We start from the raw sequence: 22,814 nt of genomic DNA, 5'->3' as shown, positions 1-22,814 counted from the left end.
TGTGTGTGTGTGTGTGTTTGCGTTTGTGTGTGTGTGTGTGTTTGCGTTTGTGAGTGTTTGCGTTTGTGTGTGTGTGTGTGTTTGCGTTTGTGTGTGTGTTTGCGTTTGTGTGTGTGTGTGTTTGCGTTTGTGTGTGTGTTTGCGTTTGTGTGTGTGTGTGTGTTTGCGTTTGTGTGTGTGTGTGTGTGTGTGTTTGCGTTTGTGTGTGTTTGCGTTTGTGTGTGTGTGTGTGTGTGTGTGTGTGTGTGTGTGTGGTGGGAGTGGGTGTCCATTTTTCCGCTCTCCATTGTTCTGGCCACCTTCTATAAGTCAAGCTTCCCTGATGTTACAGCTCCCCTCCAGAAATCTAATCATTTAAACACAGTAAGTGTGGGGCCACCTGGGTGGCTCAGTAAGGTAAACGTCAGACTTTGGCTCAGGTCATGATCTCACGATTTGTGAGTTCGAGCCCTGTATTGGGTTCTGTGTTGACAGTTCAGATCCTGGAGCCTGCTTCAGGTTCTGTGTCTCCCTCTCTCTCTGCCCCTCCCTGGCTCACACTCTGTCTCTCTCTCTCAAAAATAAATCAACATCAAAAAATTAAAAACAAACATGGGAAGTGTGTATGAATGGGCAATTAAGTTCAGAGCAAATGTGGAAAAGCATTAAGGGTAGATCAAAGTCAACTAAAATGCTAAATACGCCTCTATCCTCTACCTTGTCCCTGCCCTTCCCAGTACCCTACCTGCACTTACTAGATTGTGAAATAAAATTTCACCTTATCTTACATGACACTTGAGGTTTATAAGCCAGGGGTTTGTTCAGGTTAGTTTCATTGCGGCACGGGCTGGCTTCACCGCTCCAGCCCCTTGGCCTCTGTGTCACCCAGCAGCAGCCTACAGACGAGACACCCTGCCTCCTCGGAGGCCGTGACAACAACTTGTGCCAGGCTGTGGGGGCAAGTAGTGGCTGTCGTTCAGCTCTGATCTGCTCCCCCAACCAAACACCTCTGCTGTGTGTGCCTGGAGGAAGGGACAATCTCCCAGTTCTTGCAGGGCAACGGCTGACAGGTATTTTGAGCAACAAAATGAAGTAGTAACTCAAAAGTATAAAATACTTGAGGGCCACCTCTCCCTCTGCTGGGGATAAGCCAGTTATCTTGCTGGCTGGAAAAGGATGGGCAATATGTTGCCAGGAGCCAGGTTCTTAAATGCCATGGGTCTGTGCCGAGCCAGACGGACAGAGGAAACCCCCTAGTGGCTGCAGGAGCCTCATAAGCATGTGGATGGACAATAACCCAGATGAGCTGATTCCAGAGTCTTCTAACAAGAAGCGGTGTCTGAAATTCTGCATGTGGCCATTTAGAAAGTAATTTCAGTTTTCATAGAAGATATATATGTGTGTGTGTGTATTTAAAGGAACTTTTAATTTTATAACAGTTTTAGATGTATAGAAAAGTTGTGACGACAGTAGAGTTTCCTATATGTTCCATATACCCAGTTTCCCCAATTAGTAAAATCATGCATTAGAACTGTATATTTACTGCAAGTGAGGAACCAATACAATACATTGTTATTATTATTATTTTTAAGTTTATTTATTTATTTTGAGAGAAAGATAGAGAGAATGCCAAGCAGGCTCTGAGCTGTCAGTGCAGAACCTCATGCAAGGCTCAAACTCATGAACCGTGAGATCATGACCTGAGCCAAATCAAGAGTCAGATGCTTACCTGACTGAGCCACCCCTAATACACTATTATTTTTTTTCAACGTTTTATTTATTTATTTATTTATTTATTTATTTATTTTGGGGACAGAGAGAGACAGAGCATGAACGGGGGAGGGGCAGAGAGAGAGGGAGACACAGAATCGGAAACAGGCTCCAGGCTCTGAGCCATCAGCCCAGAGCCTGACGCGGGGCTCGAACTCACGGACCGCGAGATTGTGACCTGGCTGAAGTGGGACGCTTAACCGACTGCGCCACCCAGGCGCCCCCTTAATACACTATTATTAATGAAAGCACATGCTTTATAACAATTTCCTTACCTTTTACCTAACGTCCTCTTTCTATTCCAGTATTTAGACTGCCATATTATATTTTGTTGTGTCTCTTGGCTATGACAGTTTCTCAGACTTTCCTTATTTTTTATGACCTTGACACTTTTGAGGAGTCCTGGTCAGGTATTTTGTAGAATATACTTCAGTTGGTATTTGTCTGGTGTTTTTCTCATGTTTAGACAGGGATTATGGGTTTTTTGGGAGGAAGATGACAGAGGTCATATGGCATTCTCCTTACATCATATCAAAGTTATATACTACCAACATGATTTATGACTATTGATGTTGACCTTGACCATCTGGCTGAGGTAGCATTGTGAGTTTTCTACAGTTAAGTTTCCTCCCTCTCCATACTGTATTCTTTGGAAGAAAGTCACTATGCACAATGCACTGTTAGGAGTCGGGGGTTATGCTCCCCCTCCTTAAGGACAAAGTATGTACAGAAGTTATTTGGAATTCTTCTACTCGGGAGATTTGTCTGTTCTCCCCCATTTATTTATTTGTTCAATCATTTATTGTTATCAGTATAGATTCATGGGTATTTATTTTATACTCTTGAGTTATAATCTAATATTACTTCATTTTGTTGCTCAAAATGTTCAGCTTTGGGAGAACATATGTATTTTAAAATATAAAAACACTCTATCAAAGAACTGTATCAAGCTCAGTAACAGGAGAAACTGCTTTTTATTTTCTTCAATGGGTCTCATTTATACTATTATTCCATCAAAGAAAATTCTGATTGCTGGTAATCTAAAAATTAGTGTTTATTTTCTGTTGTGCTAAGATCAGAGGACAAGTGACAAGGTTTCAAGACTGAGTTAGGCAAGGGGCGCCTGGGTGGCTCAGTTGGTTAAGCGTCTGACTCTTGACTTTGGCTCAGGTCATGATCGCACAGTTCGTGAGTTTGAGCCCTGCGTTAGGCTCTGTGCTGCCAGCATGGACCCTGCTTGGGATTCTGTCACCTTCTGTCTCCTCTGTCTCTGCCCCTCCCCCTGCTCGCTTTCTATCTCTCTCTCTCTCTCTCTCAAAATAAATAAAAATAAACTTAAAAAAAGACTGAGCTAGGCAAATGTGTGACTCAGGGTCATAAGATATCCTTTTCTCATTTCTCTCTGAATCTGTTGGCAGTCTGTTGCTCCTGGGTTAAAGGTTCTTAGGCTACACGGCATAGTAACCACTTTCACCGTCACTTACCTCATTGGTTTCCAGTTGCTGAAACTTTTTAGGATTCTTTTAAGATTTTTTTTAACGTGCTATTTTCCCTACCGAAAAGCTTTTGCATATACTGGTTTCTCTTTTTAGAAAGTTCCTACATCAGTGCCCCTCACCTCAGACTTACGCTGTTCATGCTTCAGTAATATTTATCAATTGGTTCCTGCAATTGCGGTGGCTGGGCAAATCTGGAATTTGTAGGACAGGTTTGCCACCTGGAAACTTAGGCAGGAGTTTGCACTGCAGTCTTCAGGTAGAATTTCTTCTTCTCTGGGAAACCTCAGTTTCTGCTATTAAGGCCTTTGGCTGACAGGATGAGGCCCACCCACAATATGGGAGGCAACGTAAAGTCAGCTGATTGTTATTGTTAACCACATCTACAGAATACATTCATAGAAACACCTAGATTAGTGTTTGATTAAATGGGTACTACAGTCTAGCCAAGTTAACGCATCAAACCAACCATTATGGTGACCAAGATAGAAACGGGCTATGAATAAGAAAACATCATAATGACAGGACAATGGAGATGTGAACGAAGAAGGGGCACGGGGGAGCACTTTAGTTGGCGTGGTCAGGGAGAGATGACATTTGAACTGAGATATGGAAAGAAAGTAAAGAAGGGAAAGAATGAGTCATCTTGAGAATCTGCATTTGTACCAATTCCCAGATGACATTGATGCAGTTGCTTTGGACCTTATTTTGAGAACCATGGTGGCTTAAGGATACACTCCCTTTATTATATAATTGATCCTGGGATGGCCCCTTAACATCCCAGAGTGATCATTTCCCTCAAAATCCCTATTGCTTGTGCCCTGAGAAGCTGAGAATTTTGTTGAGAGGGTAAAAATCTCAAAAGGAAAGCACTGAAAGATCCTAGGACAGAGCAAAGAGAACTGGCCACAGCAGGTAAGCACTGGGCTTACTGGGAGGTGACACTAAACACAGATTTCATCCATTTGTAACGAGCTATGAGACCATGATTCTATGTTGTCACTCAACCCATGAGGGCCTCTGTACCCAGTCTATGCAAAGAAAAGGTGTAATGGATGCACACAGTTCCGGACTGTACCGTGACCACAGACTTGTGGAATGAGACTTGCCCAGGCAGTAGGATTCAAGAACTCTGTTGTCAAATGATGTCTATGCGCTTCGTGCAAAAGGGTTATTCCCAGATCAATGTCCTTTTTGCGGGAGAAGAATCTTGGTGCAGGAAGGGTCGCAGAGAGCCCAAGATTGGAAGAGGGATGTCTACACCCCGTGAGTCTCACCCTCTGTGTGAATGGGCAGTGGGGAAGACTATAACGGTTTAGCTGGATGACCCCTAAGATCCTGTCCAGCCCTCACACCCTGTGGTTACTTGGCTCGTTCTCACGGCATGCTCACAATGCTCCTGACTTTGACATGATTTTAAAGTCACAGGCTGTTCTAGATAACAGCTATTACAGAGGTGGTCGGTAGTGGTCTGTTTCCTGAGAGAATTTTCCTGACTCTGGCGGGGCCAGGACCAACGGACAAAGTCAGATGCTCTTTGCGAGCCCTGCGTGCCTGAGTCTCCTGTCCATCCTGCAGCAAGAGGCTGCCTTTTCTGCCCTTGATCTAGTTCCAGACGTGCTGCAGGCAGGGCGCTGTGCTGGAGAGCAGCCGTGCCACTGGGGCCTGGTGCTCTGTGAACTGAATATACCCTTTCTTCATTTCACCCTTGCTGGGCTTGATTTAGGGAGTGGTTAATGAAAACACAGACCCCTGTCCCCTGCAGTTTTGTGTTTTTAAACAATGGCACTAACAAGCATCCATACATACAAATGTTGCTGAAGGAGGCATAGGCATTGTGGCTTTATACGAGGGTATAAACCTCTTTCTACAAAGGTATAAATGGAACCTCTTGGAGTGCCTCTTGTTGCCTTATTTAAAAAATCTGTAATTTGACAAGTGAAGAATTATCAAGACACTTTATTCTGCTGGGCATCAGTGTATCCTTGAAAAGAAGTAGCAGATGTGTTGACTTCCTTGGCTTAGCCAATTTCACCCCAGTTGGTCTCAATGACCAGTTATGGAATCCATCTGTTCTATTTCTTTTTTATTTATTTATTTATTTATTTATTTATTTATTTTTTTAATTTTTTTTTTTCAACGTTTATTTATTTTTGGGACAGAGAGAGACAGAGCATGAACGGGGGAGGGGCAGAGAGAGAGGGAGACACAGAATCGGAAACAGGCTCCAGGCTCTGAGCCATCAGCCCAGAGCCCGACGCGGGGCTCGAACTCACGGACCGCGAGATCGTGACCTGGCTGAAGTCGGACGCCTAACCGACTGCGCCACCCAGGCGCCCCCATCTGTTCTATTTCTTGAAGGCAGTAGGGGAAAGGGGTGTGAGAAGCTTGAATACCTTGAAGGACTGTAAATGTGACCATTACACAGAAAAGTGGGTCTCATGGAATATAAGAGAGTATTCACTGTGCCTTTAAATATGTTCTGCGAGGCCAGCTGTTTCCCTGGATGAAATGCAAAGCAAATCTCAAGACTTTCTGGTCCCTTCCAAGTAATAAAGGACCTCCAGTCACTAATTAATACAACCAGTCCAATGTAAATATCAAACCGTGTGAGTTTCATTTACTGTCACATCTCTTCCCCTTTCCCAGTTCAGGCCTCAAACAAGCTTGCTGCACGAGCAGGGGAGAGGGCACTTGGCCTCTTTTTCCGTCTTTCACATTTATTTCTCTTTGTGCATCTTGCCAGCTGAATGTTTGACCCCTGCAGGGTTCGGATAGGTGCGTCCAGAGCAGAGAAAAGGGGGGTGAAAATGCTGTGGTGAGCTGGTGTCATGCTTTCTAGGTCTGGCAGGTGTTAGGAGCTCCTTCACAGGTGCTTTTTTTTTCAATTAAAAAAATTTTTTTAAACATTTATTTATTATTGAGAGACAGAGAGACACAGAGCATGAGCAGGGGAGGGGTAGAGAGAGGGGGAAGACACAGAATCGGAAGCAGGCTCCAGGCTCTGAGCTGTCAGCCCAGAGCCCGACGTGGGGCTCGAACTCACAAACTGCGAGATTATGACCTGAGCTGAGGTCGGTCGCTTAACCAACTGAGCCACCCAGGCGCCCGACAGGTGCTTTTGATACACGTCCCCCGCCCCAGCTCCTGGGATCTTTCACTTGTGGTTCCCTCCACAGGTAATATCACAGCCTCTGGCAGGTTATGGATGGTTCCTCCTCAGTCTCAGGTATCCACGAAGCACTTCCTGTTGAGGTCACCTGCCCCCTTTCAGGCTGTCCTCGTGGGCCGAATCCACGTGGAACCTGCATTAGTTCTCTCCAGCAGTGGCCATCAGCTCCATGCTTCGCTTCCACAAACTTTGTGGGCAGAGCCCAGTCCCAACAGGACCGTCTGCCCTTGGCTTGTGTACAGAGTAGGGGGCCAGGTTCTCTTGTCCTTCAGATTTCCAAGTGCATCAGACCCACGGGGTCATTGTGTCTGCCAGTTCTCGGAAGACATTTTTCGAGTCTGTGTTGTGTTGCAGCCCCTTTTCAGGGCTTGGAATGAATGTGGGCATGTCCTACGTCTTCCGTCTGAGGAGGAGGGGGACACACAGCAAATTACTTTCTCTGAAAATCCTCTAATTTCCCAACTCCTGATCCTTTTATATCCTTGATGTGTGAGAGCAAAGAGTGAAATCTCCCTTGGTACCTTTTTCTTTTTCTCCCCCCAACACTGCATGGCAGCCTTAGGTTTCACTTTGAATTGTGGCATATAATGTTTAGGGACCTTAGCCCAACACTGTGACAAAATGGTTCCATTTTTACATTCTGTGTGTATATAGATATACATTCTGTTTGTATATAAATATAAAAACATATATATATTTGACCGAAACAACATGGTTCAGCTTTTCTAACCTGTTGACCATCGAATCACTTAATTCAGTTAATAAAAAGACTAAGGAGGCCAATCTTTCTACCACCAGGAGTCTCTATCACGTCATCCTGAACCGATTCCTGAACTTAGTCTCCACCTCCAAGGAGTTTATAATATTATTTAGAAAATTAGCCTTATGATTGAAGTTTCTGGGCCTAAATAAAAGACTGTATAAAACTGGATATCATGAGATTTCCCCAAAATACCTATATAAGCAGCAAGTGCTCTTAACTGATAATGAAGAGTTCATGGTGATTGGGTAGAACCATCGCATCTGGTTGTGAATAGAGCACCTCTGAGCTAGCTGGCCTGTTGCTAAGTGTGTGTGGTGTTAGGGGCCCTCAGATCCATTCTATTCATTCCTCTTAACTTTGTCAGCCATGTAGTGAGCCTGTGGCCACTGGGCGATGTTGTTCCTGGGAGGTCATTAGGAGGAGAAGCCCACGCTGTGGATTGAGCTGGGACTTAAGAATTTCAGGGGAGACTTAGTGTACGTACCACAGACAGCTTATCTTGGTGTGGCTGAGACACTTGGAGACGTGTGGCTTTCAGGACATCTGCTGATCAGAACACGTATTCTCAGCCTATACTTCTTGAGGAATGGATATTGCTCAATATTTCAGATAGTAATAAACCCCTGGTAAATGCTATATGATTCAAAACAATAGGCAAAATGTCAAAGAAACCTTTTATCTACATGAAGCTAAAAAAGAAATGTGAGTAATGTCATTCATTCATTCATTCTCTTTCCCTATATTTACTGGGTACGAACAAGTGCCAGGCAGTGTGCTAGAGACCAAACAGGATCTCAAAATCTTGTAAGAAACACAACACTACAACGATATGTGTGGTTCAAAGTGACAAATCCTGTAACAGTAGGTTGCCTACCTACTCCCCATGGAAGATTAAATCTAACTTGGTTAAATTCTTCATTTTAGATCTATGTACTTGTAATGTAAAAACACATTTTAAAAAATCTTAGGGGAAAAGGATGCTATCTTTAATGATAGCCCATTTACTTTCCTTTTAATGGATTTCTAAAAATTTGGAATAGAGTATATTTAACAATGGAAAGGAGGCTGAGTATTAAACTTCTTTGATGTCTATGCTATGGATCAGAAAACTTATAAATATGTAACAATAGAGTTTCCTTCCAATATAAAAACAATTACTTGGCTTCTTTTGCAAAAAATGAAAAATATGTAAATATTTTTATATAAATATGTAACCTCTTCTTTCCATGAAAAATACATTGAAGGTCACAATCATTGTTTTCCTATCTCTTCTTGGAACCCACAGTCTCCAAATCCAATGGTTGTACTTATTAATACAATATAAATGGAAAGACTAAAAGATATGATTAAGGAAATTTGGGTGATTCGTGGTTTCAACTTTACCGATAATTTTGTACATAGAGGGTTTCTAAATTAGATTGTAGACACATTTGCCATTTGAGTTCCAAGCATTTTATTTATTTACTTTTTATTAACATTTTCTTTAAATATTTATTTATTTTTGAGAGAGAGAGAGAGCGCGCGCGCACAAGCATGAGCAGGGTAGGGACAGAGAGGGAGGGAAACACAGAATCTGAAGCAGGCTCCAGGCTCTGAGCTGTCAGCACAGGGCCCAAACTCATGAGCTGTGAGATCATGACCTGAGCCGAAGTCAGACGCTTAACCGATAAGCCACCGAGGTACCCCGAGTTTCAAGCATTTTAATTGTATATCAAAGCATCTAACACCTGATATCGATAGTCTGCCTCAGAATAGTTCTTTTTATTTTTATGGAAGCTGCAGTCTTTTTCCTGAGACGACAGCCACAATTTTGTCAACAATCTACCATTTATTTACAGAGGTTTAAAATCCGCTGATGGATGTTTACTTGTGCTGTACAATGCCTCAGTGGGAGTGACAGAAGGTGGTTTGCAATGGGTCTGAAAACGTAAAATAGTCAGAGCTGGCATTTCAACAATTCATTCCCAAAACACATTGGATTCATAAGTGAGTTTCTGTTTTCAAGTTTACATAGCTTGCTTCTGGTGTTAATGTTCTACTCCACACCTAAGGTGCCACTATGCATGGTTATTTTTTATCCTCACGGAAACAGTCCTGATTTGTACTGAATTTCAATGATGTTGTGTTAAACCAACTGTCATTTTGGAATGGTCGTAAGCAAACCTTCAACAACAGCTCTTTATTTCATCGAAAACCTTTGGGCCACACAACTCTCCCCTTTATCACACTTCCCATGACCTTTAATGCATTATTAGCTTGTGCTTCTGGGGCCCCAGTAATTATTAACTACTGGAAAAATAATGGTGAAAATTAACAAGTAGAACATGCATTTCCTATATCATTGCATTTAATCTGTGCAACAACCTTTTGAGGTAAGAATCGTCCCAACTTTATAGATCAGACTTTAATTTGTTCAAATTCACCCAACCCCTACGTGGTAGGGCTAGTATTCCTACTAAAACATGTGAAAAGATGCTCAGTCTCACTGATTGTAAGAAAGTGCAAGTTAAAACTACATGCAGATGGGGTGCCTGGGTGGCTCAGTCGGTTGGGCATCCGACTTCAGCTCAGGTCATGATCTCATGGTCTGTGAGTTCGAGCCCCGCGTCAGGCTCTGTGCTGACAGCTCAGAGCCTGGAGCCTGTTTCAGATTCTGTGTCTCCCTCTCTCTCTGACCTTCCCCCATTCATGCTCTGTCTCTCTCTGTCTCAAAAATAAATAAACGTTAAAAAAAAAACTACATGGAGATACTAGTTTGAGAAAGATCAAAAAGTTCAAAGATCCACCATATTAGTGAGGGTGTGGGGGTACAAATTATACCGCCACTGTAGAGGGTGTTTTGGCAACATCTGCTAAGATGGATATTGCACGTATTTACATCCATGAGGATTGGCTGATTGTAGCATTGTTGATAATGGCAAAAGACTGGGCACAGACCTACTGGCTATTGATGGAGAACTGTTAAAATAAATTATGTTTCCTCCATGCAGTGGAATACTATGCATTCATAAAAAAGAGGAAGATGTATCTGTAACAGAATAGAAAGCCATCCAAGATATATTATTAAAGAAAACAAAACACATGACAGAAAACAGGCTATATGCTACTGTTTGGATTTTTAAAAAAGACCGTGGGGGGGAGAGAGAGAGAGAGAGAGAGAGAGAGAGTGTGTGTGTGTGTGTAAAGGTGTGTTTTCTGTTTGCATGAACCATCTCAGGAAGGAAACTTTTATTTTGTATTTATTTATTTGTTTAAAAGTTTATGTATTTTGAGGGAGAGCATGTGTGTAAGCAGGGAAGGGGCAGAAAGGGAGAGAGAAACTCCATCAGGCTCCATGCTGTCCGCACGGAGCCTGATGCAGGGCTCGATCTTACCAGCCGTGAGATCATGACCCGAGCCAAAATCGGTAGGTGGATGCTTAATTGACTGAGCCACCCAGACACCCCTGGAAGGAAACTTTTAAAAACTGTTAACATCCTTTGCCTCCAAGGGGGAAATTGGTGAGTGGCAGGCACAAGTGAGAGGAAATCTCAAGATGTCTTCAAAAATAGCTTTGGCAGTTTAAAACAGAAACTGCATTATATACTTAAAATTTTATTTTATTAAAAAAAATTTTTTTTTAACGTTTATTTATTTTGAGAGAGAGAGACAGAGCATGAGAAGGGGAGGGGCAGAGAGAGAGGAAAACACAGAATCCCAAGCAGGCTCCAGGCTCTGAGCTGTCAGCACAGAGCTCGATGCAGGGCTCGAACTCACGGACCATGAGATCATGACCTGAGCCGAAGTCAGATACTCAACAGACTGAGCCACCCAGGTGCCCCTATATACTTAAAATCTTAAAGTGAAGTAATATCTATAAAGCATGTGATAGATACTCAGTTAACAGCCATCCGGATTTACCTTTGGCCTCTGACAAGGTTTAGAGATATCAGTAAAGAAATGAACTCTAGAGAAAGGAGAAAGGATGTTTTGGGGACGATTTGAAGAAGAGTCCCCAAATTGGTGATCATGCTCATATTGCACTAGCTCAGAGTGAACAGAAATAATCCTCACCACCAAACCAGCTTACAGAGAGGTGGAGACAATCTGGTTTCCTTTGCCAACGTCTTTCCTCCCCACATACAGATTGGGGTGATAGGTGATGAAACTCCATCACGGCCACTGGGAATGAGGCCCCAAGGTGGTACAGGCTGGGACTCAGGAGGTTCTGGCTCAGACGTTCTATGGAAATTCCTTTACACCATGTGAAGAGTATGAGGTTGTGAGTGCTCCTGGCCACTCAGCAAATGCTAGATTACCCAAAACAATAACTCTGCCTGGCGGACAGAGATGTAAGAGGATGTTAAGGATATAGTAAGGGGTGGTTTAGGGTCGATTGGGAAACATTCATTTGAATGAATGCAGCATTTATTTTCAAGAATCAGTATGTCTAGGTTCATGAGCAAAACTCTAGTTTAATTGCTCTGATGCCCTCTGTGAAAAAGCTAAATTATCGTGTCACCAAGAGTCTGAGACCACATTTTTCATGAAGAAAAGCCCATGGGAAGGGGATTGTCAGACTTAAACTTGAGATGTTTGACACAAGCATCTAGAACATGACTTTATTGCTCTAATGTTCCTCTCTCTCCAGCATCACAAAGGAGCAAAGAAGTAAATATTAGGTATTTGGAATGTTTCACCTTTGGTTTTCGTTTGGGAAAATGGTCATTCTCTCTGATTGGACTGTTGCCATGGAGCATGTCCTATGAAAGCCCTAACTTGGCCCCTAGGAACTGACTGTGATTGTTCATGTTAGATGATTAATTGCTTATGCAAGAACAAAGACTATCCCTGTGAGGAGGAAGGGCATGTCTTTATCGTGGCACCTCAAGGGTTAACCAAGGAGTGGTTTGGGATAACTCATTTCCATTTCAAATTTTCAAACCTCTGGAGAAAGACAAGCACAGTACGCCATTTCTGAATACCTCCGCCCAGACCCTACACTCTGCTCTGCACTTTCATGCAGGAGCAGGAGTTTCATGTTCCTGCACTTCCACAAGGAGAGATTTCCTTGGTTTAATAAGGTTTCCTTTTTTAAAATTCAAATACCTGTATGTCAGGTAAGGATGGAAATTAGTACAATCAGATGCGTTTCTATAAACTGAAATTAAGACCTTGAGCAACCTGGAGTTTTGATAGGATAGGGAGTTGGGAGGGTGAGGGAGGTGTTCAGCTTGAACTTGGGACACCTCACCAATACTTATACCTGGGTCTGGGACTGTTGCGTTGAGGAAGGAGTATCAATGACTGGGGCCATTGAAAAGGAAGGCGAGGGAGTTGAGGACACACAAGTAAGAAAGAACACATTGGCTGGGCAGACATTTTTTACGTTAGAATTCTGGATCTCAGTGGGGTGACCTACATTGATTAGGGTTGGCTGGCAAAGGTTTCAAAGAACAGAGAAGCTTACCAGCAGGTAAGGAAGAAGTAAACATGTATTAAGGACTGAAAATTAAGGGGAAGGGCAGGGTAGAGAAAAGGGGAGAAATTACAATTTGTACAGTTAGCCACTTAATAGCATTTGGCAGAAAAGTTTGTTGAATTACTATTTCTTTGTATTTGTAGTAAAGCTGTTGGCAAATGTCACTGAGTGATGTATTTACTTGAGAACTGGCCAAAAGTTTGCCACTAAATTCTTCTAAATCTTTGAGTGTTTATAATGTTAGTTCTAATAATCTTTCCAGTTCTTTGAAGAGACTATGGGTTTAGGAAGGCTAGTATGTTTTGATCATTAAGTGGTTTTCTTGATGAGTATGGGAAGGGTCTTTCCTTTAAGTCATTCAAATTGGATCCTCTTGATAGTTGAAATATATCAGCTAAAGTAAAGCAATTTTTTTTTTTTTTTGGTTACAGGAATAATTGTTTGCAAGTTTGTACAATTTAACTGGTAGAAGAAGGATTTAAAGTTTTTTTTTTGTTTGTTTGTTTGGTTTTTTATTTGTTTGCCTGTTTTTAGCTAGAAAGTTTGATTCAAGTTCTATGTCAGACCTAAATGGACTCTTTTCTGTGGAGTAATGGATTTGAGTAGCATAACTCATTTCTTCATGTTTTATAAGGCAAGTTATTTATCTGACCACAAGTTGTTTCAATGTTTTTAACTTATGTTCTCAAATCCTTCTCCCCATTTCCTTACCAGTGATTTGAGAACGTGGAAGCAGTCTTGTGTTTTCCAAAGAATTGGGGATTTCTAAGACTCTAAGAATAGCTCATCAAGCCACCAAGTTTATGTCTTAATTTGATTTATGTGATTCATGGCCCACATGAAGAGAAGAAAGAATGCATTATCCACTTGGTTATGCTGAGGTGGGGTAGAAACCCTCAATTTGAAGGTCCAGTTTCCAATCCATGTCCCCTAGCCATATGACCTTCTGCAAGTCTCCTATGTCTTTCTGGGTCTTGGTTTTCTTATAAATACAATGAAGAGATTGGGCTCAATAATCCATAAAGAGACCATCGATTCTAATAGCCTGTTATGTGTTAAGAAATCTTATTTGTTGGGGTGCCTGGGGGGCTCATTTGGTTAAGTATCTGACTTCAGCTCAGGTCATGATCTCATGGTTCATGGGTTTGAGCCCTGAGTTGGGCTCTGGGCTGACAGCTCAGAGCCTGGAGCCTGCTTCAGATTTTGTGTCTCCCTCTTTGTCTCTGCCCCCTCCTTGCTTGTTCTCTGTCCCTCTCTCTCTCAAAAAAAAAAAAAAAAAAAAAAAAGCTAATTTGTTTAGAAAATATGAATCTGTTTCCAAAGTTTCTCCTAACTCTCGTTCTAAACCCTAGCCATTATGTTCATTCCTTTTGTGTTAGTTATTGAAAAGTCAGTTAACAATGCAAATGTGATATCTGGGAGGGGTTTAAGCATTCATTTTTTAAACAATATTTATTAGGGGCAAACTACACATCAGGCATTGTACTAGGCGACGGACTTATGACTTGGAAAAAGATAGCCTCTGTATGCTTTTTTTTGAATTTATAGGTCAGTGGGAGGATACCACAAAATATACAGGAAATCCCCACAGCATAAAGGCTATAACTGGGGATGTTTAGGGAGGTATGGACATGTATAAGAGAAGCACCCATTAGGAAATCAAGGAAGCCATCCTCTTGGTGGCTGGGATGTCTCAAGGGAGACTTGGAGGATAGTTAGGAGTAAGTCTGATGAAAAGGTGGGAAGAAGATTCCAGGGAGAGTAAATCACATATGTGACTTTTTGGACTTACACAGGAGCCAGAGGGTTAGAGAAACTTGAAAGGAATTCAATATGGCAGGAGCACAATATCTGTAGGGGAGTGGGTGGGGACCCTAGAGAAATGAGGATAACAATTTGAGTTCTCTTACTGTGGAGAAAGATTACTCTTCCTGCAGTGTGAAGAATGGGCAGTGAAAGGAAAAGCCTGGAGGCAGGCTTGGAGAGAAGAGAGTGGCCTGAACATCATAAGATGGTCAGAAAAGAGAGTAGACTTAGAGCAGTCAGGGGGTGGAAATAAGAAAGATTTGTGATGGGTCCAACCTAGAGAGTGAGAAAGAGGGGCAAGATTGAGGCTGGATTTTTTTGTTTACACAGTTACGTGAACAGCAGTGCCATTTGCTGAGCTAAGAGACAGAAGGTGGAGTTGGTCTGGGGAAAAGGAAAAGTTAATTTTGGACAAGTGGAGCTTCAAATGGCCAGTCCATAGTAGGTGCTCAATAAATATTTATTGAATAAATGAACATGCAAGTAAAAATGAGGTCTAGTAGGCTCTCTACTAGCTGGCTCTCCTAGCCAGCAAAAGATCTTGAATGGAGAGTTCCATTTTTAAGTCTTTAATGTAAAGATGAAACCTAAAACCCTAGGAATGATTGAGATCATCCAATGGAAGAAGTACAGAGAAGCAGGGGGGCCTAGGGGATGAACCTGGAGGAATATCAATCCCTGAGGGCAGACAGAGGCAGAGATGTTCTTGAAAGTGGCAGGGTAAGAGAGGTCATTAAATAGGAGTAAACACTAACCCCCTAGAGGTAAGTGTTGTGAAGGCAGAGATATTCCTTTTGCTTATATTTGGGTGACTGCTAGGGACAGAATTGTCTCTCCAAAATTCATATCTTGAAGCCCTGACCTCCAAGGTTAACTGTGTCTGGAAATAGAATCTTTAGGGGGTGATTAAGGTTAAATGAGGCTATGGAGTCCTAATCTAATAGGACTGTGGCCTTATAAGAAGAAGAGAGCACTTTCTCCGCTATGTGAGGACACAGGGAAAAGGCAGCCTTCTGAAAGCCAGGCAGTGAGCCCTCACTAGAATCTGACCTTGCTGTCACTCTCATCTCAGACTTCCAGCCCCCAGAAATGTAAGAAAATAAATGTCTGTTTTTAAGCCACTTAGTCTATGGTATTTTGTAACAGCAGCCTGAGCTAACTAGGGTAGTGTCCAACACTTAGAAATGGTCCTGGTAAATAGTAATTAGTCAACATTAAAAAAAAATTGATATATAATTGACATAACATTGTATTATCAATAGATTTTTCCGAGTCAACTGAATGAATGAGTCATTCCTTGGCAAAAGATAGTGTGATTATAAATGAAGAAGTTGGGAGAAGGGAGGAAGACTGGCTAGCATAGGGGTCTTGGGTACTTAGAGGGAGTGGGAAAGAGCCACTTTGCCCGATGAGTGAGGTGACAAAATGGGAAAAAAGACCTGAAAAGGCTCAGAATGCACAAATCTCTCTCTCTCTTTTTTTGTTTTTTCATTTGGCTGCAACTTGGTTGATTACTAGGCATGTGTACATTTGTGTGTGTGTCTGTGTGTGTGCATGTATGTGTGCAAAGGTCCTCCTCAACATTAGATGGGACTATTTAAATCAATGTGACTTTAGCTATAATCTGGGTATTGCTCTTGACAGAGAATACCCCAAACTGGCAATGAGATTCCTCAAATACATAACAGATAAAGGGAGGAAAAGGGACACAGTGTAATAACCATTGGAATAATTGGAATTCTTTTATCATTCATGGCACTTACGGTGAAAGTACTTTCTAATGTGTCTTCTGCCATATGTGATATAAGTAAATTATCTAAAAAAGATTCTAGAATGTTTAAACAATCTTTTCAGGAAAATGTAAGGTGAACGTTATTAAATTCTGTTAAATTCTGTTAAATCTGGTGAATTAAATATGAATCATTCACTGATTTATAATGAAGAGTAGCTATTCTGCCTGACAACCAAATATCCAAACTCTCTATCAGCTCCTGGGTAGAAAGCCAGGAAATGGCATCTGAAGTCCCAGAATTTGTGAGATTAAGGATCTTGGATTTGATTCTGGGCTTATAAGTCATTTTTTTAAATACAAAATTTGGTTTTGGAATGACATGGGAAGAAAAGGCTGTTTAAGAACATGTTAAAGAATACGGATTCCACTTGGCCTCTTAGTAACTTGAATCTTTGCAGGCTTATGTACAGTTTGTTACAATTAAAAAGGTCCATGCATAGGGTGTTAGGAAAATTCTGTGGCCTTGAAGGAGCTGAGCCCCAGGGAAAGACTTCTGACTGAGAGAAACCTAGCTCTGAACTTGGATGCCTTGGCAGAACTGCATTGCCCAGCACCAGGCTGGCGGTGTCATTGGCTGGAAATAGGGTATATGTGCTCCAGTTTGTAAGAGGTCACATTCTGGGCCAGGAGGCAAAATAAATCTATGGTTGATAGATTCGAGAACAGCGGTTGCCTGCAGGGGTTAGGAGTTGACTAGGGCGGGGCATGAAGGGGACTTTCTGGCGTGATAGAAACACTCCATGACCTCACTGAGGACATACCCATTTCTCTAAACTCATGTCTGAACTGGACATGGATGATATGTGCATTTCCCTGCATATAAGTTTTTCCTTATAAAACAAAAATCAAAGGTCAGTTGAAAAAAGTCCACGAGCTAATTAAAACCCCTTAAAACAGGCTGAATTCTTTAAAATGAGCAAAACTACCCAACTGTGCACCGATGGATGAATGGATAAAGAAGATGTGGTATATAGATACAAGGGAGTATTACTCGGCAAGCAGAAAGAATGAAAGCTTGCCATTTGCAACTGTGTGGATGGAACTGGAGGGTGTTATGCTAAGTGAAATTAGTCAGTCAGAGAAAGACAAAAATCATATGACTTCACTCATAGGAGAACTTTAAGAGACAAAACAGATGAACATAAGGGAAGGGAAGCAAAAATAATATAAAAACAGGGAAGGGGACAAAGCATAAGAGACTCTTAAATATGGAGAACAAACAGAGAGTTGCTGGAGGGGTGGTGGGAGGGGGGATGGGCTAAATGGGAAAGGGGCGTTAAGGAATCTACTCCTGAAATCACTGTTGCACTATATGCTAACTAATTTGGATGTAAATTTAAAAACAAAAATCAAAAAACCCAAAAAAAACCAGTCGCATCTTAAACTCACTGAGTTGTGCACATTAAATAAGTATAGCTTTTTGTATGTCAATCATTCATCAATAAAGTGGTTTAAAGAAATAAAAAAAAAATAAAATGAGCAAAACTAAAAAGGAAATTCATCATTTTCCTTTAGAGGAAAATGGACGGTGTCAAATAAGTGCACAAAGACAAGCTCCCAAACAGAGCATTTTTAATCAAAATAATAATCAGTTTAGACATAGCTAGACCCTCATGTCTCAGAGTGAAGGAACCATTTTTTTAAAAATGTTTATTTATTTTTGAGAAAGAGAAATAGAGCATGAGTGGGGTAGGGGCAGAGAGAGAGGGAGACACAGAATCTGAAGCAGGCTCCGGGCTCTGAGCTGTCAGCACAGAGCCCGATGTGCGGCTCAAACTCACGAACTGTGAGATCATGACCTGAGCCAAAGTGGGATGCTTAACCGACCGAGCCACCCAGGTGCCCCTGAAGGCACCATTTCTAGTACTATAAGCTGTTTTGGAAATATTTCCGCACGTATTTTCTTTCAGGTCTCTATTGTAGGAATCATGTTTTTATAAATGTAAAATGCTTTGAATAGAGCTGGAGAAGAAGCTATGTTCAGTCATAGTATTATCTGGTTATGAACTAAGAATTCAGAGCTCTCTTGTGAGTCATGCTGCTAAGAATTGTAGGCTTAATCTTCAAGACTGTATGAATTTGAATTTTGACTTTATGGCCTTGGTCGGTATGAGGATACAAAGATAATCTTTTAGCAAAACACTTGAAAATGGTAGAATGTTACATGGAAAGCTAGCTTTTAGAGATGGCTGGTGGATAAATTTGCTGTTACTTTTTTCTTTTAAGTATCTGGATTAATCAATTAGCCAGTATGTGCTGACCTGATATGACCAGGCACAGTGCTAGGCACGCAGCGAATTCCCAAATAACTCTCGGCAGACTGTTCTCAAGGAGCTTCTCAGCAGGACAAGGGGATTAAACATACATATAAATAATTTGTTCAAGGAAGAATGTAATAAATGCATGAGAATACCACTGGCGTTCAATGGAGAGGAAGTTCCTTTTAAAAAAGGAATCAAGGAAGACATTATGGGTGTGGTGGCATGTGGGCTGGGCCTTAAAGAAGAGCGTGCTTTCCCCTGACAGGGCAGCAAACGGGGGTTGTGGGCAGAGAGAATGTCATCAGGAAAGCTGTGAGTGTCGGAGCATAAGGGTTTTGTTGGGCTGCAGCACAGGCTACACTTCGGAGGAGATACACTAGGCAGGAGAAAGTCCTGAACTCCGGGGGAAGCTACGATCTGGGTAGAGGTACAGCCGGGTCATGAGAAGATGGATCCTGAAGCAGTAAGGACCAAGGAAGTAAAAGGCGACAGAATCTAAGTAGAGGGAAGGAAGAGGCAGGCAGGTCGCTAGGAGGCTCTCCCAACAGGTCAGGTAATGCGGCTGAAGGAGAATGATGGAAGTGGGGGGACAGGGAGAGGCAGCAAGTCTAGAATGCTCAGCAACGTGGAAGACAAGAGAGGGAGGGACAGCCGTCACAGGAAACTGAGAGACCGTCGTTCGCCGACAGGAGGGACAGTGATGCTGTTCATAGGCCAGAGTGGAGAGGAACGTCATGTTTGTGGGAGAGAGGATGATGACTCATTTTGAGCAAGCCAGCAATGCCCAGGAGACGCTGGAAAAGTGAGTCTGGATGCACACTCAGTGGTGGAGTTGGAGAAAGAGACGTGGCCCTTCTTCGCCCACAAGTACCTGTAAGTCACGGCAGCGGGTGAGCATGTCCAGCGTGACAGTGTGGAGAGAGAGGGAAGAGGAGAGAGCTGGGAGCTAGCCGGACTGTGAGGCTGTTTGCCAGAAACACTGAAAGAAAATTGGCAAGGTGCCGGACCTCCCCCAGCCCTGTCCCCAAGCCTGGGAGATGGACCAGGAAGAAGAAAGAGAATGTGGAGAGAAAGCATTCAAGAAAACTGCTTTTAGAGGACTAACCCTGATTGCTGGTCTCAGAATAATCAAAGCCTATGATTATTTGCAGATTCCCCTCCCTCTCTTTCTCTTTTTTTCCCCTTCTTTCTTTCTTTTCTCCCCTCCTTCCTTCCCTTCCTCTTCCTTCCTTGCACGTTCTTGTTTTATTTTGGACTGGCCTACGGCATGGGTGGCCACTGTTGACCTAAGGAGGAGTTAGGATTCACCACTGTCACCTACAAAGGGGTAACTGTCTTTTCAATATTTGTCTTTACAGCTGATTGTGGAGGAGGGAGAGCATCTCTGCCCCACAGTTGTAACACTTGGGCTCTGTTAAAGCATGACGCATATATTTGCGATGTGACAACATTAACATTTTTCTAACTCTTTTTTATACAACTTTTTACTTCTTTGTACTGCTCTCAAGAGCCACTCATAATATCTTGGTAACTGCATGAGATCCCAGGGCCAGAGACTGGCCACTCCTGGCATTGTGATTAGAGTCATTTAATACCCAAGGCCATGACTAACGTCTGGCAACAAAAGCTCCTCTAGGTGTCACATGTCCTGGGACCTTGGGTGAGGGCAAAAAGGGAGCACCTTATTATTGTGAGTCAGTACCATGGTCAAGAGAAAAGTCGAGGACCAGGCGGGTCCATCCAGGGCACCGCTGAGAAGTGACAGACCCTCACCACAATCGATACCCGTGCAACCAGAAAGCCTAAAATCAGTTTCAAGTAGCGATACCCACCTTTGTCTTATCTTCATACCCAGGCTTTTAATAATATATATCTATTTTTTTGTATGTTTACAGAAAGCAGTCAACTGAGCTATTCGTGGAAAGGTTTGTGGGTTTGGTTAACGAGGTGGAGGAGTATTACATTTCAGCTGGAAACACATCCCTAGAATGCCAAAACATTTATTCCAAAGTCTGGATTCCTGGTGCAGTCGGAGGCACACGGCAATAGTGTGTCTGTTCGGAGGCTGGGGCGGGGGCGGTGGGGGGGGGGGAGGGCTGGGGCCAGCAAAGCATTTGATCCGAGTGTATTCCAGAAGGCTTTTATTGTTAAATTACATTCTTCAGGAAAAACCGCCCGTGTCACATTTTGTAAACTTGATATCCATACACTTTTGACTGGCATTCTATTTTAGCCATAAGCCTATGATTTACAGCAAGCCTGTTTTCCCTCTTGCTTAGGGTGGCAGCAGAAAGCTTGGGGCGCTCTCCGGGCTCCAAGGATGAGGAGCAAAAGGCGCCCGGGTTTTGCTTCTCCCCAGTAACGCTGACCCTGGCTGTGCCACTCTGCTGTCAGGGAGCAGACAGCAAGCTTCTCCTCACTCCCCCCTGCCATCCATCCAGCTGGGTGCAGCAGCTCGGGCTGCCGTGCCTGCCGGGAGGGGCTGCCAAGTGCCCTGCCTACTGGCTGCCTCCCGAATCCCTGCCATTGCACACACAAACACATCCACACACGCTCTGCCTCGCTCACACACGGAGCTACACGCACATGCGAGCGCATTCCTCCCTTCATTCTCTGTCTCAGCCCCTGACTTCCACAAGCCCATGGAACATTTCTGGAAAGACGCTCTTGATCCAGCAGGGTAGGGTTGTTTTGATTTCTGTCTTTGTAGCTTTAGCATTTTGAGAAAGCAACTTACCTTTCTGGTCAGTGTCTGTATCCTGGCAGGGAGATGAGGATTTGCTGCTTTCAGTTGGTTTCTGTGTGTATCTCCTTTTCCTTCCAGGACTTGTAGGATTCTTTGTGTAATTTATGTATAATTGGGTGGGTACTGATTTTTAAGAGCCCTATGAAGTGCTTTTGCATGTGTTTAAAAAAGACATTTGAAAATTGGAAGTGTGATTTATGGAAACGAAATCATCTGTAAAAAAATTGCTTTGGAAAGTAATGGTTGCTGGCCATAAAGAGACATATCTGTGATTCACCTAATGTGTTTTTAACCCTTTCTTTGCCTACAGTCTATGGCTATTGATGCTAAGCTCAATTTCGTCTTCATATTAAACTAACTACATCTTCATATTGTCCAAAAATCATCTGTCTGTTCTTGTAAGAACTAGGTAAAATGTGTACTTATCAGTATTAAAAAAAAAACAAAAACAAAAACCACCTACTCTTAGTAACAGCAACCTTGGCATTTATCTGTGCCACGAACATTTTGTTGGGTACTCTGTTGGGTGTTTTGAATAGCAGTTAAAGCAAAGCATCGATGATCATATCAGGTAGTTGTATCAGAGTCTATTAGGCTGGGGCAAAGGAAGTTTATCACAAAGTAGAAATTACCGAGGATTGTGGGTGCACAATATATTACCCATATCTTTTGTGTGGTGTATACAGATATATATGTTGTTTGTGTGTGTATGCTTAGATTTTAATTCAGTTACAAACTTTTTTCTATTTCTTTTTCATCTGAATATTTGATTCTGCATAGCCTAGCCGAAGTGAACGGAAAAGGTCCAGTTATAGGACTAAAGAACAGAAATGTAGTATTGCACGTCAAAATTTGTTGGTTAGACCACCAGTGTAACATAGTGGCCAAAGAGTTGGTTAATGAATTGAGGTTACGTTTCGTATGAAAAGGTCACATTTCATATTCAACTTTCTGAAGTTTTGTTGCATAACCTGTGGAGGACACGAACACCCATGTGTGCCTAACCAGAGGTTTTTGTGAATCATCGTTCACATGAGAATTCATAATGGGAGCAAGTACAGTACTGTGGTCCAACACAAACATGCAAGCCAGGCTGGGAGCATCTCAGAAGGTCGTGGCTAGAAGACCACTCTGGGGCAATTCTGCAGATGAGGAAACTGAGGTCTGGCACTGTGCTTCTGATGGCAGAGTGCAGCTCTTCCTGTAGGTACACCTTTGAATCTGCGTCCCCCGGCCCCCCCCCCCCCCCCCATGTCTCCTCTCAGTGCCTGCAGCTGCTAAATATAGCTGTCTGTGGCTGGCCGCACATGCAACCGCACACCCCATTCTATCTGCCATATCTCAGTTACAGAGTGGCCCTCCCCAGGGTCATTCTATGTACACACTACATATTTCCAGCCAACTAGGAGAGTGAATCAAACAGAAAGAGAGACAAACAGAGATAGAACGAAGTCTGGCTTGGGGCACAAAAGGCAGCACCGGACAGAAAGCCGGGCCCCTGGATTAGGCTCGCGAGTTTGTTTTAAACCTCGTCTTCCCTGGGCCACCTTTAGGAGATCCCGCTGCGT

General features: G+C 42.7%; 1 protein-coding gene and 1 long non-coding RNA gene across 4 annotated transcripts in view; one reads left to right on the top strand and one right to left on the bottom strand.

Moving 5' to 3' along the window:
• ESR1 (estrogen receptor 1) overlaps positions 1-22,814 on the top strand; it is a 393,295-nt gene that overhangs the window by 83,771 nt on the left and 286,710 nt on the right. Inside the window, exon 1 of one of the 3 annotated variants that reach the window (XM_040448870.1) lies at positions 20,697-21,180. The exons of 1 other annotated variant lie outside the window; for it this stretch is intronic. The gene's annotated coding sequence lies outside the window, so the exon portion shown is untranslated. Of the gene's footprint in view, positions 1-20,696; positions 21,181-22,814 lie in introns of those variants that run through there. One more of the 3 variants, XM_040448866.1, reaches the window with a different exon arrangement.
• Positions 6,310-22,447, bottom strand: LOC121013302 (uncharacterized). The gene is made up of 3 exons (XR_005782623.1): positions 21,238-22,447; positions 7,665-7,755; positions 6,310-6,820 (listed from the first exon to the last, which is right to left on the bottom strand). It is a non-coding gene; the product is annotated as an uncharacterized LOC121013302 (long non-coding RNA).

The sequence above is a fragment of the Herpailurus yagouaroundi genome, unplaced genomic scaffold (assembly GCF_014898765.1).
Source record: "Herpailurus yagouaroundi ecotype Mexico unplaced genomic scaffold, PumYag 198, whole genome shotgun sequence".
In the NCBI taxonomy this organism is placed as follows: Eukaryota; Metazoa; Chordata; class Mammalia; order Carnivora; family Felidae; genus Herpailurus; species Herpailurus yagouaroundi.
Note: the sequence above shows the minus strand (reverse complement) of the source record. Positions and strands in the feature narration are given on the sequence as shown.